Raw genomic sequence first — 16,759 nt, 5'->3', positions numbered from 1 at the left:
ATTTCTTTGATCTCTGTTGGGGATTCTGGTCTATGCCCTTCTAATTCAAACCTTAGCGTAATTCAAACTTAATTCTACACAAGTTTATTTATTTACTTTTTAATTTATTTGTCTTTCTGCTCTTTTAGGGCCGCACCCGGGGCATATGGAGGTTCCCAGGCTGGGGGTCTAATCAGAGCTACAGCTGCTGGCCTACGCCATAGCCACAGCAACGAAAGACCTGAGCTGCATCTGCAACCTACACCACAGCTCATGGCAACACCAGATCCTTAACCCATTGAGTGAGGCCAGGGATTGAACCCGCAACCTCATGGTTCCTAGTCGGATTCATTTCCGCTGTGCCACGATGAGAACTCCCCTCTATACAAGTTTATATTTAGGGTGTGGAGCTTGGGGTGGGCACTCGGTAAATATTTATTGATGGGCAGAGCCTGTGGAAAAGGCCTAACATATTACCATTCTGATCCCTTGAGGAGAATTTTCTCATGAGGAGGTTATTACATCAGGCTGAGAGGTACAGGCCATTATGAGTAAGTGCCATATTACCACAGGTCAAGAGAAAAAGCTCAGTGTGACCTGGGCTGTTGTAGCTCTTGGATATTTTAAAGAACATCTTGAAGTTCAGGCAAATAATTATCCACCTAAATGAAAGTTTTCCACTTTTCTTCACTCAGAGAAGCTAACCTCCAAAGCCATATTTCTTTTTATTTTCCAGAACCTCCAAAGCCATATTTCTTTTTATTTTCCTGCTGTTTGTCTAAAGGTTCAGAGAGTTATAAATCTACTTCAGAAACTCCTCACAAATAAAGATGGAGAATTCAAAGCAAAAACAGGCTGTTCTATGGAGAAGAAAGGAAAGGTGCCTAAAGAGAAGATAAAGGAAAGCAAGATCAGAGTTCCCGTCGTAGCTCAGTGGTGAACGAATCCGACTAGGAACCATGAGATTGTGAGTTTGATCCCTGGTCTTGCTCAGAGGGTTAAGGATCTGGTGTTGCCGTGAGGGTATAGGTTGCAGAAGAGGCTCGGATCCCACATTGCTGTGGCTGTGGTGTAGGTCGCAGACACAGCACCGATTAGACCCCAGCCTGGGAACCTCCATATGCGGAGGGAGTGGCCCTAGAAAAGACAAAAAAAAAAAAAAAAAAAAAAAAAAAAGGAAGGAAAGATGCCTAAAGAGAAGACAGGCAGAACAGGGAACGGCATCTAGTCACCTGTGATGGAACATGATATATGACTGGGTCACTTTGCTGTACAGCAGAAATTGACAGAACATTGTAAATCAGCTATAATAGAAAAAAAATCTTTAAAAAAAAAAAGGAGAGAAGGTAGGCAGAAAACTATCCATTGATTTTTTTTTTTTTTTTTTTTTTTGCCTTTTTTAGGGCCACACCCACGGCATATCCAAGTTCCCAGGCTAGGGATCGAATTGGAGCTGTAGCTGCTGGCCTACACCACAGCCATAGCAATGTGGGATCTGAGCCGCATCTGCAACCTGCACCGAAGTTCACTGCAGTACTGGATCCTCAACCCCCTGAGCGGGGTCAGGGATTGAACCTGAGTCCTCACGGATGCTAGTCAGATTCATTTCCACTGTGCCACAACAGGAACTCCCCACTGATTGCTGATATTCAGCTAAATACTGAAATACCATTAGAAGACTCATGATTTCTGCTTTTCACCCCAAAACATCAATGCAACAAAATTGTCTATGGCATTTTCCATCTGACCTGAGCTTATCTGATCCAGAAAATATAAGCTGAATACAGTTAATCCTAGGTTAACCTAGATTAGAGGTTAGTGGAATTAAAAAATAGGAATCCTTTTTAATAGCTAAGAAAAATGGAAAAATCCATCCTTAAATATCTATGGTATCTGAAACTGGTCTGTGTAAATAGGTCAGAACAAGTGTTGTTACGAAGACTTCTTCATGGAGATGCTTCCTGTGGGTGTGCACTGATGGCGGGGTGGTGAGGCCACTTGCTGTTGGGTGACAGACTTTGGGAACAGATAGATCTGGCCTGAATCACAACCCTACCATTTACTCGTTCTAAGATTTGAGGCAAGTTTCTTAACCTCCTTGCACCTCAGTTTCCTCACCCATTAATATGGGGATGATAAGAGTGTCCTGCTATTACAATCAACATTTTATTTTCGTATTGTTATTTTTTAACGGCTGCATCCATGGCATATAAAAGTTCCCAGGCCTGGGATTGAATCCAAGCCACAGCTGTAATCTATGTGGCAGCTGCGGCAATGCCGGATCCTTTAACCCACTGTGCCCGGCCAGAGATCAAATCCGTGCCTCCACAGAGACCTGAGCAGCTGCATTTGGAGTCTCATCCCACTGTGCCATGGTGGGAATTGCACAGTAAACATTTTAAATGCAAACACGATGACTTAGCAATGGTGTGTTCACCAGAGAAGGCAAAAGAGGGGCTCACTTTATCCCACAAAGGCCAGAGGGGCCCAGGGCAGAGCCCAAAGCCTGGGTCTTCAAGCCTGGTTAGTCCAGTTACTAACTTACCTACAAGTGATCACTACCAATCCCAGTTTAACCATCTTTTTTTAAAATAAAAAAAAATTTTTTTTTTTTAGTTTAACCATCTTTTGCAGGTACCAGGTAGAGCTCAAATGTAGAACATGTTGCTGTACCCATTCCAGACCATTAGCTTGTCTATCAGCCTCCCCAAGAGAAGATAGTGAGTTTGTGAACTGCAGGTTAGGGAGGTCAAAGACCCTTATCCCAGGATGCAGTAAGCGCCCTCTGGCTAATAGTAACTAACAAGTCATCATATCTTCCAAAGGAAGGAGCAGAACGAGATGAAAATAAAATGCCTATTTGTGTAGCTCTACAGCTTATCAACTGCTTGTGATTTAAATACATTACCTCGATTAATCCTCAAATGGGTCACAAAGTGCATTGGTGCTGACAGCGGAGACCAATACATAATTTACTGTTTACAAAGTGTGTCCCCAGACATTACTTCATTTGGTACTTATGACAGTTCTGTGACTTATTATGACTGCAAGTGAGGAATCTGAAGCCTAGAGAGCCACCTGCGCCAGACCTGGGAAAGGCTCTAGGAATGCAGAGGAGACCCGGCACCTGTCTGTCTTAGAAGCCCTTCACAGAGCTGGAAAGTCCTCTCCCAAAGAGAGCCTTAAAGAAATTTGCATTCCTCTCATAAACAAATTGGGTGGCAAAGTCAAGATTTCTCTTGCAAATTCAGTGTAACATCCAGCTTTCTATGCAGAGTCAATAAATAGACCGATGGGTGATACTAATGACGGGCCGAGGGAAAGGGACTACATTTTCTAAATTGGGAAAAATATCCTTGGCTATAATCTACTTGGCATTTTCCATTATCTTACTATTTAGAAGGGCACATTTTTCAATGTCATTGACAAGAGCAAGTGAGCGCTTTATTTACATGGTCAGAATAGAAAAGGGAATTGCAGCCAGGGTATCTGGAATCTGAGAAGCTAAAGTCTACAGTGTGAATACAGTTCAGGCCACCCAGGGAGCTAGTCGAGAGGGGCTGAGAGCTCAGCAAGCATTCATGGAAAGCCACCTCCGGGCCAAGCCTGGGCCAACAGTGGCGCGGAGGGCGTCTAAGGCTCCAGGGGGAGCCTGGACGGCAGAGGCCCAGCAGAGAGAGGACTCGATGAATGTGTGTTGTTAAAATTTTAAAAACACATGTTTGCTGAAAGACTCTAGTGCAACCACATCGTCCTAGGAATATTGTTTCCCTCAACTTTTAGAGAGCAGCCATGTCATCACTGGATACTTAAGAAGGCTAATAGTGCCAAACAATCCATGAGGAAATTTGCTAAACTGCATCATCAGTCCACGCTAAGAGAACAAAGCAAGGGACAGAACAACACACAGGCTATGCTACCAGTTACATAAAAAAGGAAGGTAAAGGAGAGAAATATACACTCATTTGCTGGGATATGCATAAAATGTCTCTGAAACAACATATGAGATACTAGCAGCATTTGCTGCCTCGGGGGGAGGATTTTTGTTTTTTGTTTTTAGCTGCACTCGAAGCATGTGAAAGTTCCCAGGCCAGGCATGGAACCCTCGCTCCAGCAGTAACCAGGGCCACAGCAGCGACAATGCCAGATCCTTCACCTGCTGAGCCATGAGGGAACTCCTGGGGCAGGCGTTTACCATGTTGTAGCTTTTGAATGTTACACTGTGTGAGTGTATTACTTGTTCCAAAATAAATATCTCTACAGGAAAAATACCCCAGTTTCTACAAAAGAACTGCAGAGAAAAAAAAGAAAAAGAAATAGACTTCTAGTTTAAAAGAGACAGAAATGACAGAGCCATCAACCACAGTGTGTGAACCTTATTTGAATCCTGGTTCAAAAATATTAAACTGAGAGTTCCCTGGTGGCTCAGTGGGTTAAGGATCCAGCATTGTCACTGCTGTGGCTTGGGCAAAAAAAAAAAAAAAATTAAACTGAAGAAGAAGAGTACTTTTGACATTTTTGAATGACTAGAACTTTGAACAATGATTAAGTAGCCGACTTTAAGGAATGACTTAACTTTTTAAAAAAGTACCACTAGGGAGTTCCCGTTGTGGCTCAGTGGTTAACGAATCTGACTAGGAACCATGAGGTTGAGGATTCGATCCCTGGCCTTGCTCAGTGGGTTAAGGATCCAGCATTGCCATGAGCTGTGGTGTAGGTCACAGACACGGCTTGGATCCCGAGTTACTGTGGCTCTGGTGTAGGCCGGTGGCTACAGCTCCGATTCCACCCCTAGCCTGGGAACCTCCATATGCCGTGGGAGCGGCCCTAAAAATGGCAAAAAGACAAAAAAAAAAAAAAAAGTACCACTAGTACTGTGGTTAGGTTTAATAAAGGAATCCCTATCTCTAAGAAATATGACAGAAATATGGAGAGATACAGCTGCATGGTTTTTAGGGTCTACTTCAAAAGTGATGCGAGCTGGGGCAGCAGCTGGAAAAGGAGACAGAAGTGGTCACGCGTTGATCCCTGTTGAAAATGGTATTGGCTACGTGGGAGTTCCCTAAACAATTCCTTCTACTTCTGTACAGCTTTAAAATGCCCATCGTAAAAGCTAATAAATGAATGAATGCCTATTTAGCAACAGTACAAACAGTCTCAGTAGTCACTGAGGTTCAAGTTCACCCCCAGCTTTGGGCGACGGTCAAACCTTTAGTTCCTGGGCTCATGAGTCACTTCAGGCTGTTCCCAGCTATGGCCCTTCTGGTCGGCGCGTGGGTCACGAGAATAGCAATAAAAACACTTTATCACTCACTCCAAAATTACATAAAAACAATCAAAGAAATTACTCTGGGGGGAGGGCTCCCCTCCATTGGTGCGGACACTTAGTGTTGGCTGCACTCACAAATAGGATCTCATTAAGGTGGTGTGGCCATGATGCAAACTAGCTCTTCATTTAGACTCAGGAGTTCTCAACATGTGGAAAGGTGCCACACACGGCACAAACATGACCAGAAATCTCTGTTTGAGGTTAGTTTCCTACACGGGGGTCTTTCAAATTCAGGAGCCTGAAGTGACTCATGAGCCCAGGGACTGAAGGTTTGACCGTCGCCCAAAGCCGGGGGGTGAACTTGAAATTTTAAATTGAATTACTTTGATTCGATTATTACTTATTATACCATTTCTTAAAATGTCCTAACATGAAACTAGACATAACTTTTCTTTTTTTAATAGATTTTTAAAAATTAAAGTATAGTTGATTTACAGTGTTGTGTCAATTTCTGCTGTACAGCATAGTGACCCAGTCATACATTCTTTTTCTCATACTATCTTCCATCATGTACTATCCCAAGAGATTGGATATAGTTCCCTGTGCTATAGAGTAGGACCTCATTGCTTATCCATTCTTTTTATTTTTTATTTTTTGGTTTTTTTAGGGCCGCACCCGTGGCATATGGAGGCTCCCAGGCTAGGGGTCTAATTGGAGCTGTAGCTGCCAGCCTATGCCACAGCCACAGCCACAGCAACCCGGGATACGACCCACGTCTGCAACCTACACCACAGCTCACGGCAACGCTGGATCCTTAACCCACTGAGTGAGGCCAGGGATTGAACTTGAAACCTCATGGTTCCTAGTCGGATTTGTTAAACACTGAGCCACGACAGGAATTCCCTTATCCATTCTTTTTAAAAAAAATTTTTATTATAGTTAATTTACAATGTTCTGTCAATTTCTGCTGTACCGCAAAGTGACCCAGCCATATATATATATATATACATATATATATATGTTTATATATACGTATATATATGTACACACATACATACATTTTTTTTCTCACATTATCCTCCATCACATTCCATCACAAGTGACTGAATATAGTTCCCTGCGCTGTATAGCAGGACCTCATTGCTTATCCACTCCAAATGCACTAGTTTGCATCTATTAACCCTAAACAACCAGTCCAAGCCACTCCCTCCTCACTCCCAACATAACTTTTCTTAGTACTTTGACAATTATGCAGACTAAAACAAATGCGCAAATAAATACAAAGAAAACTACCCAAACTGTAGGATTCAAATGAACTACATGAATATAATGAGGCTGGTGCCATTTTGCAGACCTGAAATTCCCTAGACAACAAAGAGGGCTCCCACCAGCTCCTAGGTAGGTCTCAGGGCCTGAGAGTACCGGGTGCAGTGCGGGGACATATTCTCGTGTCCCTTTCCTCTGCTGGGACCACTGTTTCAGCTTTTATTTGTACTCTTGGCTTCCCCCGAGGCGATCTCCTCTTCTCCACATTAAGTCCATCCCTTCATTTCCCTCTGTAGTAGGTTAACCTGGCTCTAGCTCATCAGAAATTCACACACAAATAAGGGGTCCTGAGGTGGCGTGGCAGGAGCCTGATATAATTAGGTTGTCCCAGTGACCCAGGACACACTTTTAAAGTATTTCTACTTATTGTAACACAAAACCAAAAAGTATGGGCATTCCTTTTTTTTTTTTTTTTTTTTTTTTTTTTTGTCTTTTTAGGGCTACACTGGTGGCATATGGAAGTTCCCAGGGTAGGGGTCAAATTGGAGCTGTAGCCGCCGGCCTACCCCACAGCCACAGTAACTCGGGATCAGAACCTGCAACCTATACCACAGCTCACAGCAACACCAGATCTTTAACCCACTGAATGAGGCCAGGGATCGAACCTGCGTCCTCATGGATACTAGTCAGATTTGTTGCCGCTGAGCCATGATGGGAACTCCTAATTGGGTGTTCTTAATTTAAGGAGAGCTCCAAGAAACTCAGGAATATATCCCTGGTCTTGGATTGGGAAACACCCATAACACAAGAAGGAAAGTTGTGGTACTTACTGTTGGAGGGGAACAAAAGGTACCAACTCGGGTGAGATGTACATTATATCTCAGAAACAATATGAGCCACCAAGTGACGTATTACATCCAGAATTTAATAAGTGCAAGCATACACTTCAAAAGACTGATGCGTAAACACATCACATCAAAGGGCTTCATTCTGGCGGGTTGTGGAGACCCGGCCCCAGCCTCCCCTATCCCTCGTCTTAAAGAACTACAACATGGTACTTTAGACAGGACCACACCAGCCCCCACCAAGTCCAAGAACAATTCCCACCATCAGCTCACATCGCTGTGATATGATGTTACGACTGCATATTGACACAGTGTGGTCCACACCACCTGGAAAAACAGGGCCCCAAACCACATTGAATGATGCCCTGGCTCGGTTACTGGCTAAGTGAATGGCCTGGTTTCCCAGCAAGAGAACAGCGGGCATTGTTTAAGGAAACTGAAAAAGTGGAACCTTCCTTGAATAGGATACTCTACTCCGGGCCCTCTCCAATGCCATGACTCAATTTCCATGAACTCAACCTTTTCATCAATCTAACTATGTTCTGTTTAGAAGGATGCTCTTTATTCTGGGATACAGACCTTCCCACATTTTTTGGTGTTAAAATGTCTTTTCTTAAATGATGGCAATGATGGGAAATGACAGGGCTTTCTTTTTTTATATTACTTTTTTCACTTTTAGGGCTGCACCTGTAGCATATGGAAGTTCCCAGGCTAGGAGTCGAATAGGAGCTGCAGCTGCCGGCCTCCCCCACAGCCACAGCAACGAGGGATCCGAGCAGCACCTGTGACCTACACCACAGCTCACGGCAATGCCGGATTCCTGACCCACTGAATGAGGCCAGGGATTGAACCCACATCCTCATGGATACTGGTTGGATTCGTTTCTGCCGTGCACAATGGTAATTTTGACATGGCTTTCTTATTGGCTTGTATGAAAAACTTAAAATTTGGCAATCCTATGTTGGACTTCCTGATTTTTTTGGGGGGGGGTTCTCATTGACACAACTAAGTAAACAGTACACAAATGCATGCCCAGAATGATTGTGCAGAAATGGGGGCAGTTTTTCAAAGCTTCTATCTCTTCCACCCCAGACAGACTCCAAAGAGTAACTGATAACATCACTTGCCTTTCCAAGTATTATATAATCAGTTGAATCTACAGTACAACTGATCCATAATGTGGACACCCAGCAACAAGCATAGATCCAGGGAGTTCCCATCGTGGCTCAGTGATTAAGAACCCGACTAGGATCCATGAAGATGCAGGTTCGATCCCTGGCCTCGCTCAGTGAGTTAAAGCTCCTGCATTGCTGTGGCTGTGGTGTAGACTGGCAGCTACAGCTTCGATTCGACCCCTAGCCTAGGAACCCCTAAAAAGCCGAAAAAAAAAAAAGAAAGAAAGAAAGGAAAAGTAAGGACTCCCGATTAGACCAGCTGACTAACATCTTGAAGAGTCCATTCAGTTTCAAGGTGACTCTAAACTAGACTTGGAGGGAAATACAAGCAAGATGAAGATTGAGGCACATTGAAAGAAAAGAAACACAGCAGCAGGAAGGAGCTGGGAGCCACATGAGACCGGAAGACCATGTTTAAATCAGTGTGATTCTACAAAACCTAAGTGCAGCCGCAGAGAATTCAAACCTGAGGAACCCCTAAATTCTTAGAGGAATCATCAGCGAAGGCTTTAACAAGGCCGTGTGGGGCTCAGAGACCTTGAAAATGGACAGATGATGTGGGCAAGGGGAAGCACTCTTAAGGAGAGCAACAAAAGTCATACTCCCGAATGTGTGGGAAAGATGCTTCTCAGAGGTGCAGGTGTGAGAGCTGTTTTTTTCTGGGGTGAGGCGCTTAACAAAACTGTCCCAACAGGAAGTCCCACCATGAAGGGCAGGGCTCCTTTCTGATGTCCAAGGGCGAAGACAGACAGAGCCAAGGCTGGGGTGCGAGGGGCCAGGATGAGACGTGGTAGGGATGCTGAAAGGCGTAGCAGGCAGGCCAGAGGAAGCGCCCCAAGCTTCCCCTGGCAATTCCCGCACATTCTGCCTAGAGGGCAAGCGAAGGGCCTAAAGGCCCAGCACTCCTTATTTTTCAATGCTCCATTCTCTCCTTCAGGGGATGACTTTCAGGAGAAACCCTCCACTTCGGCCAGCTTCTTCTTAGGCTCAGAGCTACGAAACGTAGAGAAGAAAAATATTTGCCCCCAAATAGCCACAAAATGCCTTAAGGATCCCCACGTGAAGCTGTTGCCTAAATAAGACTGGTCCTTAGCGGGCTTAGAAACGGAAAACAGATCTAAAACAGATCACCTTCGTGAAAAATGAGGCCGAAGCTCTTTCCATAATACAAGGAAATGCTAAGTGAAAAAAGGCAGGGTTCCAAATGGCATGTACAGTAAGTAGGCTACCATTTGTGTACCAGGGAGAGATGGCAGTAATGGATTTGCTAATAGCTGTTATAAAATATCTTGGCTGTGCCTGGAACACCTCCGGAGGATGAAGAAATCAGTTACCACTGGTACCTCTAAGGAATAACACCAGGGAGTGGGAGTTAGGGGTGGACAGAGATGTATGTACTACCTTACTTTTGTGCCTTTGGAATATTTTCTTTCATCATATACATGCATCGCCTATGAACGTTTTTAAAATTAAAAACACTGAAAACTTAGAAATGTAAAATAAAAACAAAATAGTCTTTCTGCAGCAAACCAAATGGCCTTGTTAATCTAGACAGCTGTCTTCCTGGCACACACCAGATGCTCAGTTTGTTGAACTCGATGAACCTCCACTTAAAGACAACAAAAGAAAAGCAGAAACGGGGCCAACCCAAGGGTATCTGTGCTCCAATTCTCTCCTATGCTCTTTACCTGTCTACTACTTTAACTATTGCGAAAGATCACAAAATGGGTCCTTGTGTAACAAGCCCTGCCCCCAGCTGGGCCTGGTGGGCAAACCTCATGGGTAACAATAGGTCTGGTGGCCCGCCCACACCAGCCATTTTATAAATAGAAAACATTTAAGCCAAAAGCATGATGCCCTGGAACTAAGACAACAAAAACAAACGTGCAGATATGAAAACGATCCCTAAGGGAGATGATGTCAGCAAGGTATCAAGACAGAAATAGCAGCATGAGGGTTAAAAACGATATGTACTGGCCCACAAGGTTGGAACACGCAGAGCCTCTGTAAAATCCGAGGGCCAGAGGGCATTGAGAGGCAGCCTGACGTCCCCGTGTTCTATTCCCAGGGATGGAACAGCCCAAGATGAAACGGGGAGGCTTAAAATCTCAAATTGGCCAAGGAGAACTCTCAAATTGGCCAAGGAGAACTCAAAACCCGCATTACAATAAAACCCAGAATACTGTAAGCAGAAGGTCACGGCAGAAATTCTGCTGCATGTAATTCCATGATGGTGGAAAGCTCTCTCTCCTAGTGCTTTTCAAAGAGCCAGGTTTTAGGCCAAGAATAAGACTCCACCTCAGGCTGCCTCAGGACCAAAGAAAGCCCCTTCCTGGGCAGGAGCCTGAGGCAAGGGGGTGGGGAACCACTATGCTTTTGGTGGGCCCTGCCAGAGAGTCCCAGGAGGAAGACGGACGTGGAAGACATAAGGAACAACAGCAAAGGAGAAGCCTTTTCACAAGAAGATATGACAAGAGCGAAAGGAAGGGGCCCATATTAACACACAAGGGAACAAGAACAATTATCCTAAGATGGCTAAGTTTTAGAATGTCCTAAACAAAAAACCCAAACACGGAATCAACTCTAAAGAAGGTGCCAATCCACGAATAGTGATCATCTTTCATTCATTCTAGAAAACATGTAAAAACAGAGAAGGGAAAACAAAAGGACCGGATTCCTGTAAGAAATCAAGGATACAGGTACTTCCAGTTGGCCAGGGTACTGGCTGGCACACTGAGAGTAGAAATCTATCAGAGCAGTGAAGGTGATACGGAGAATGCAGGTGAAAAGCAGAAAACAAAGAGAGGGAATGTCCCCCAACTGAAACGAGAGGAGGACTGTTCCACTGCACATGCCATCTGGTTTATTTCATGCTTAAGAAAAGAACAGGAAAAAATGCAGTAAAATTAGGGAACGAGCTAGATTACCAGCAAGAATCAGTCACACGCTTGTGCTTCTGCCAGGCAAGGCAGGCGCTGCTGGCGCTCCAATGACTAAGTAACTTGCTTAAATGCATTTGACACACGATCCTTGAACTTCCGAAAAGCACTTAATACAGTGGCTCATGAAATCTTAATCTAAAAATGTTCACCCATTTATAATCAAGCTGCATCACACTGACAACTGGGAAGGAGGGCCAAACAGAGGGAAGAGATATTTGGAAGGATGCCCTAGAGAATGGTATCATCAGCGACTTTGTTTATCACTTTGAGGGACAGTCCCCCCCCCACCTTTTTAAGAGAATGAGATTTGGAGTCTAAAAAGAGTGTAATTACAAAGAGAAGGCTAACAGAAAATGAATAACCTGATTCAATAAAAGACAGAAAAATAAGACATAAAATGCAATGTGAGTTGGAAAACTCTGCAGATATCTACGCTGCCATGAAATCTGGAATATGTTTAATGAATTGGGGGAAAGGAGGTAGGAAAAAAAATTAGCTCCTGCTAGAAAATAGTTGGTGGTAGGTATGAAGAAAAGCTGTATGAAAAGGCAACAGAAGATCGTATTTAATAAATCTATGGTGGTTATTGGGTGCCAGGCACCATTCTAAATGCTTCAGATAAAGTAATTCTCAAAACCACCTTCTTTCTAATCTAAGTACTATTATTATTCCTGTTTTAAAGGTGAGCAAACAGAGGCACGGACAGGTTAGGTAATTTGCCCAAGGTTACAGCTAGTAAGAAGCAGTGCTAAGATTCAAATCCAGGCACTCTTGCACCCAAATCTGAGCTCTTAGCCTCGTTGGACTCCCTTACAACTTGAACATCTAGAGTAAGGTAAGTAGGCTAGGAGTAGAAATAACAAGTCATGCACTGGCCAGATCCAGGATCAACAGATGCCTTAGTCATAGCTCTGTGATGACCAGTCAGTCCTGTGACCTCCCCAGGCCTTCGTCTCCTCACCGGTGCATTAAAGACAGATTAGGTGAGTTCTATCTAAGGTAGCTTCAGCTCGAAAATGCCACCAGTCCATGTTGGCGATCAGGATTTGGACTGGCTTGCTTTCTAACTGGTTACTCAAAGGTTAATTCATCCTAAAACAGATAAAATGTTGTGCTAAGGTTCTGCTTCTGCCTCCTGACCTTCAGAAGATTATTATTCTACTCTATTCAGGCAAATGACAGGGGGCAGTGAAAGGGGGCTACTGGATGGCTTCTCTTTTGGACTCTAAAAAGCTCGGGGCCAGATCACATTAACTCTGCCAAACCTACAGTCTCCCACCCCCACCCCGGCAACTCTCCTGAGTCTGATCTTGGAGCCTGCCTTTGGATCTGGTTACTGGAATGCAAGTCAAACTAACACACTGGAGGTGGAGCAACCAAGAGAGAGGAATTAGGAAGATGATTAGAGGCAGCCCACGTAGTTCAAATTAAGGAGTTTCATGATGGCTAAATAAGCTACTTGGCAGGGTCCATTCTCTTTGCTAGCACAGACTCTTGAGAGTTGAGACCACACAACATCCACTTTCAAACTAATGGACCCCCAGCAGTACTCTTCTCAAGGTAGGCATTAAAGGTCACCCAGAGTGCCTCTGTGAGTGGAGAAGGGCCTTACAGGTGGGTCATGCAGTCTTCCCTTTCGAGTCCTTTCTAAGCATCCCTGACAGGTGGCTGTCACTTGGCCTCTGCCTGGTCACTTCCAAGGTCGAGATGGTGACTGCCTCGCCTAGCAGGGCCTGCTGCTGGACAGCTCTCACTGTGGGGAAAGATCACGAAGAGCCTAGAAAGGTGCCGGGCGCAGGGCCGAGCTCCCTAAGTGCGCCTCCAAGTGGGTCAAAAGCTACCTCCCAACTTGAACCTATCAGTCCTGGGTGCGCCTCTTGAGCCCAGAAACACAGAGGGCCCTCCGGTATTCCGGGTTTGTAATTAGGCCCCCGGCCCTCTCCCTATAGGCGCGGGTCCCATATCTCCTTCACCAAGACCCCTGCCTCAGACCCCAGAGGTCCCAAGGGTGCGCACGGATGCAGGAATGGCTGGCAGGGAGGCCGCAGTCGGGAATGTCCCCAGCCTCTGTGCCCGAGGCGAGAGGGGACAAAGAGCTTTCAGGAAGGCGTACCCCACCCAATGTGATCCAGGCTGCTTCCCTCCCCGACGGCCCTGGGGACCCCCGAGGCGCCAGGTGACAGGCCCCCGAGGATCCCGAGCCGCAGGCAACGGCGCGATGGGCCGAGCCACGACAGGACCGCGGGGCTCAGGGGTTTAGCCCAACTGATCCGGGGCTCGATCGCGGCTTAGCGGAGCTAGCTCGACCGTGGCTTTACCTGAGCGCGGTTGACTACAGCGGCCCAGCTCGCCCTCAGTCCAGTCTCCGCAGCTCCGCCGCTGCCGCCGGCGCTCATGGAAATGCAGCCGGAACCCCTGGCCAGTGCAGCTCCCGCCGCTACCGGCCCCGCCCAAGCAACTGCCGCCCCGCCCCTGACGACCGCTTCTACCACGCCCCTAACCACGGAAACTAGCCCGTTCATTGGGCCGCCCGGCTTCTGCTCTATGAGCCCCGAGGGCTTTTTACATCCAGAGGGTAGCCCATTGGTCAGGGGACCTGCTCCTCAGAGTGGAGGCGGAGCCCTCAGCCGAGAGCTCCACGACAATTGGTTATTCTTGACGTCTTTAGCCAGTGGGTCAAGACGCTATAGGATAAAGCCAGCCTGGAGTGGGCAGGGCAAAGATAAGAGCGCGGAAAGCTGGGTAGTGGTTGATGTTGATGGAGGCGGGGTACCGAGAGGGAGGCATTTGTGACCGCAGCTGGTTTGGGGGGCTGGGTAAGGTCAGACGTCTTCTGGGGCTGGGAGGAGGGAGGCTGGCTGGTAGCTCAGCTGCCGGGCTTGAAGGCTCCAGGTCGACTGCTGGACTCACCTGTAGTTCAGGACACTGGTGGCAAGATTTGGGGCTCGTGTCCCAGGAGAGAGGAGGGAAGTTAGTGAGTCACCAAGCCATAAGGAGAAGAAAGGATGTGAAGGCAGCAGCCTCTGGCCTCTGCCAGCTAGGGAAGGATGATGGGGACGTGGCAGGCAGGGTGGACCTCAGTCATTGTCCCACTGTCCTTTCAGCTCTTAAGATGACCCTTGCTCAGTTGAAAGCAGCCTGGAAGAACGTAGCCTTCGGAAGCAGATCTTAGAGTTGGAATCCCTCTTGGTGTGTACAGGTTGCATGGCCCTGAGCAAGTCATTTAATTTTTCTGCATGCATCCTGATTATTTTTCATTTGGCAACTGGGAGTAACAACAGTAGTTAATGAGAAGTTTAAATAATTCTGGTAAACACTAACAGTGCCTGGCACTCAGTAGGCGTTCAATCAAGACTGGTTCCCCATCCACTTACCCATTGGTTTGTGGAACTAAGTCCAATTCTAAAATTCTATGAGTCTGAAACTGCTTTTGCAATGGCATGTGCTTTTACCAAGAAGAGAACACTTGACTAGCTTGAAAAGCAAATGCTTAAGGGCAGAGAGGGCTACCCTGCCAAGGCACAGTAGGGCTGGAAGAGAGAGAGCAAGGAATGAGATGGGAGTTGTGATTTTAGCCAGAGAAGGAAAGTGGTATTTGCATTCATGTTAATTTTTTCAACATATTTCAGGATTTTGAAAAATGGAGCTTCCTTTTTCCTGTTCACCCAACCATGTGTCCAGTGGCTCAAGTTTCGTGGAGTGAGACCACATATCCTTTGGAAGGCTGATCAGCACTGCACCAGAAACCACTGCATAAAATCTGTCAGGAACTCCTGAAGCCCATTCCCCATTCCGAAGCTATGGAAGTCCTAGAATATGAATGGAAATAGCCTCTCAAGGCTATTTCCCAGCTCCTTTGGGCCTACCTTTGAGAGAACCCATACCATGGTGCTCTCGAGGGAAGAAGGAGAAAGAATCCTCTGCTTTGTTTTTCATTCAGTTGTCACGTTACTTAAAACAAAAAGTTTTATTTCAGCATTTATTTATTCCTCTATATTCTCTTCCGTTTGGGGAAAGAAAAACCTGAACAGAGGGTTATAGTGAGGGACTCCTGTCGTTCTGACTCTTTGTGTTAAAAAAAATTGGGGCTTCCAGAAAAGAGCTTTGGATCTGTTGCCACTTTGTGTGTGTGTGTGTGTGTGTGTGTGCGCGCGCGCGCGTGCTCGCATACCCCCACACACTTGGTTCTGCTCCATGGTTTTCCAGTTCTTGTGTCTTTGAATAGTACTGCTCGGTGGCCATCTCTATGTCTGCACTCCTGCTAGGGAAACAGGTTTGCTCCTGCTCATGTTTGCTAAAGGAGACTGAGATGTCTTGTTAGGCCCTGAAAAACCTGATGTGGCTCCCGAGATCCAAAAAGATTTCTCCAGCTGGATTCAGAGCCACAAAAAGTGGCTCTGGGGAGTAGGGTGCAGATGGCTTATCATTGTGCAAATGGAATTTTCCATCCATGTCAGGAACACAGCTTTAGCCAAGAGTTCCAGGAAGGGATGCTCATCAGGTTCAGGAATTCTAGAACACAGTTGTGTCACTAAGGCTCAAAAAGAGGCATAGAATGAGCCTAGACAGAGAAGAAAGAGGGGAAGGCCATGTATATCTCCTTCCCAGCTCTGGCTGGTTTAAATAATGATCCGTTACTCTTTGCAACATAGAACTGCTTTTTTCTTTTCTTTCTTTTTTTTTTTTTTTAGGACCTCATCCATGGCATATGGAGGTTCCCACGCTAGGGGTCGAATTGGAGCTGCAACTGCCAGCCTATACCACAGCCACAGCAATGCAGGATTTGAGCTCCATCTGCGACCTACACCACAGCTCATGGCAACATCAGATCCTTAACCAACTGAGCAGGGCCAGGGATCGAACCTGCACCCTCACAGATACTGGTTGGTTTCATTTCTGCTGCGTCACAACAGGAACTCCTAGAACTACTTTCTTATTGGTCTCTGGTTTCTGTTTCCTCTTCTTTGCTTTGGCTCTTGCTGTATTCTGTTGAATTATGTTATTTCATTCAATATAGTGGTTCTGTGGGAGGCCATTTAGGAGACAGAATGGACTCATTTTTGCCTTCAAGTTTAGTCACCTGTCGGGATGGAAGATTTGGTGAGGCTTGGTCTGGGATAACCAGTGGTTTGGACTTGGCTATGAAGTACATTTCTGAGAGCATGAGAGTGCCTTGTTATAAAAGAGAACCAGCAAAGAGTTCCTGTCATGGCACAGTGGAAACAAATCTGACTGGGAACCATGAGGTTGTGGGTTTGATCCCTGGCCTCGCTCAGTGGGTTA

At 45.9% G+C, this 16,759-nt stretch overlaps 1 protein-coding gene and 1 non-coding gene across 11 annotated transcripts in view; one reads left to right on the top strand and one right to left on the bottom strand.

Moving 5' to 3' along the window:
• The window catches only part of ABHD2 (abhydrolase domain containing 2, acylglycerol lipase), a 120,338-nt gene extending 106,458 nt beyond the window's left edge, over positions 1–13,880 (bottom strand). For all 9 annotated transcript variants that reach the window (XR_014810459.1, XR_014810465.1, XR_014810466.1 and 6 more), the window contains exon 1: positions 13,795–13,880. The gene's annotated coding sequence lies outside the window, so the exon portion shown is untranslated. The remainder of the gene's footprint in view (positions 1–13,794) is intronic.
• A 343-nt stretch (positions 13,881–14,223) lies between these two features.
• Positions 14,224–15,575, top strand: LOC102161272 (uncharacterized). Of its 2 annotated transcripts, XR_001308352.3 has the most exons (3): positions 14,224–14,292; positions 14,581–14,665; positions 15,106–15,575. It is a non-coding gene; the product is annotated as an uncharacterized LOC102161272 (transcript). The 2 variants fall into 2 exon arrangements; XR_014810467.1 differs by lacking the exon at positions 14,581–14,665.
• Positions 15,576–16,759: the final 1,184 nt, after the last annotated feature.

This window comes from Sus scrofa, chromosome 7 (assembly GCF_054392235.1).
Source record: "Sus scrofa isolate SSC_HxYL_T2T_F1_AM1 chromosome 7, Sscrofa_HxYL_maternal_Yorkshire_Landrace_v2.0, whole genome shotgun sequence".
NCBI classification, from domain to species: Eukaryota; Metazoa; Chordata; class Mammalia; order Artiodactyla; family Suidae; genus Sus; species Sus scrofa.
The sequence above is the reverse complement of the archived record's forward strand: the minus strand, read 5'-3'. Positions and strand labels throughout refer to the sequence as shown.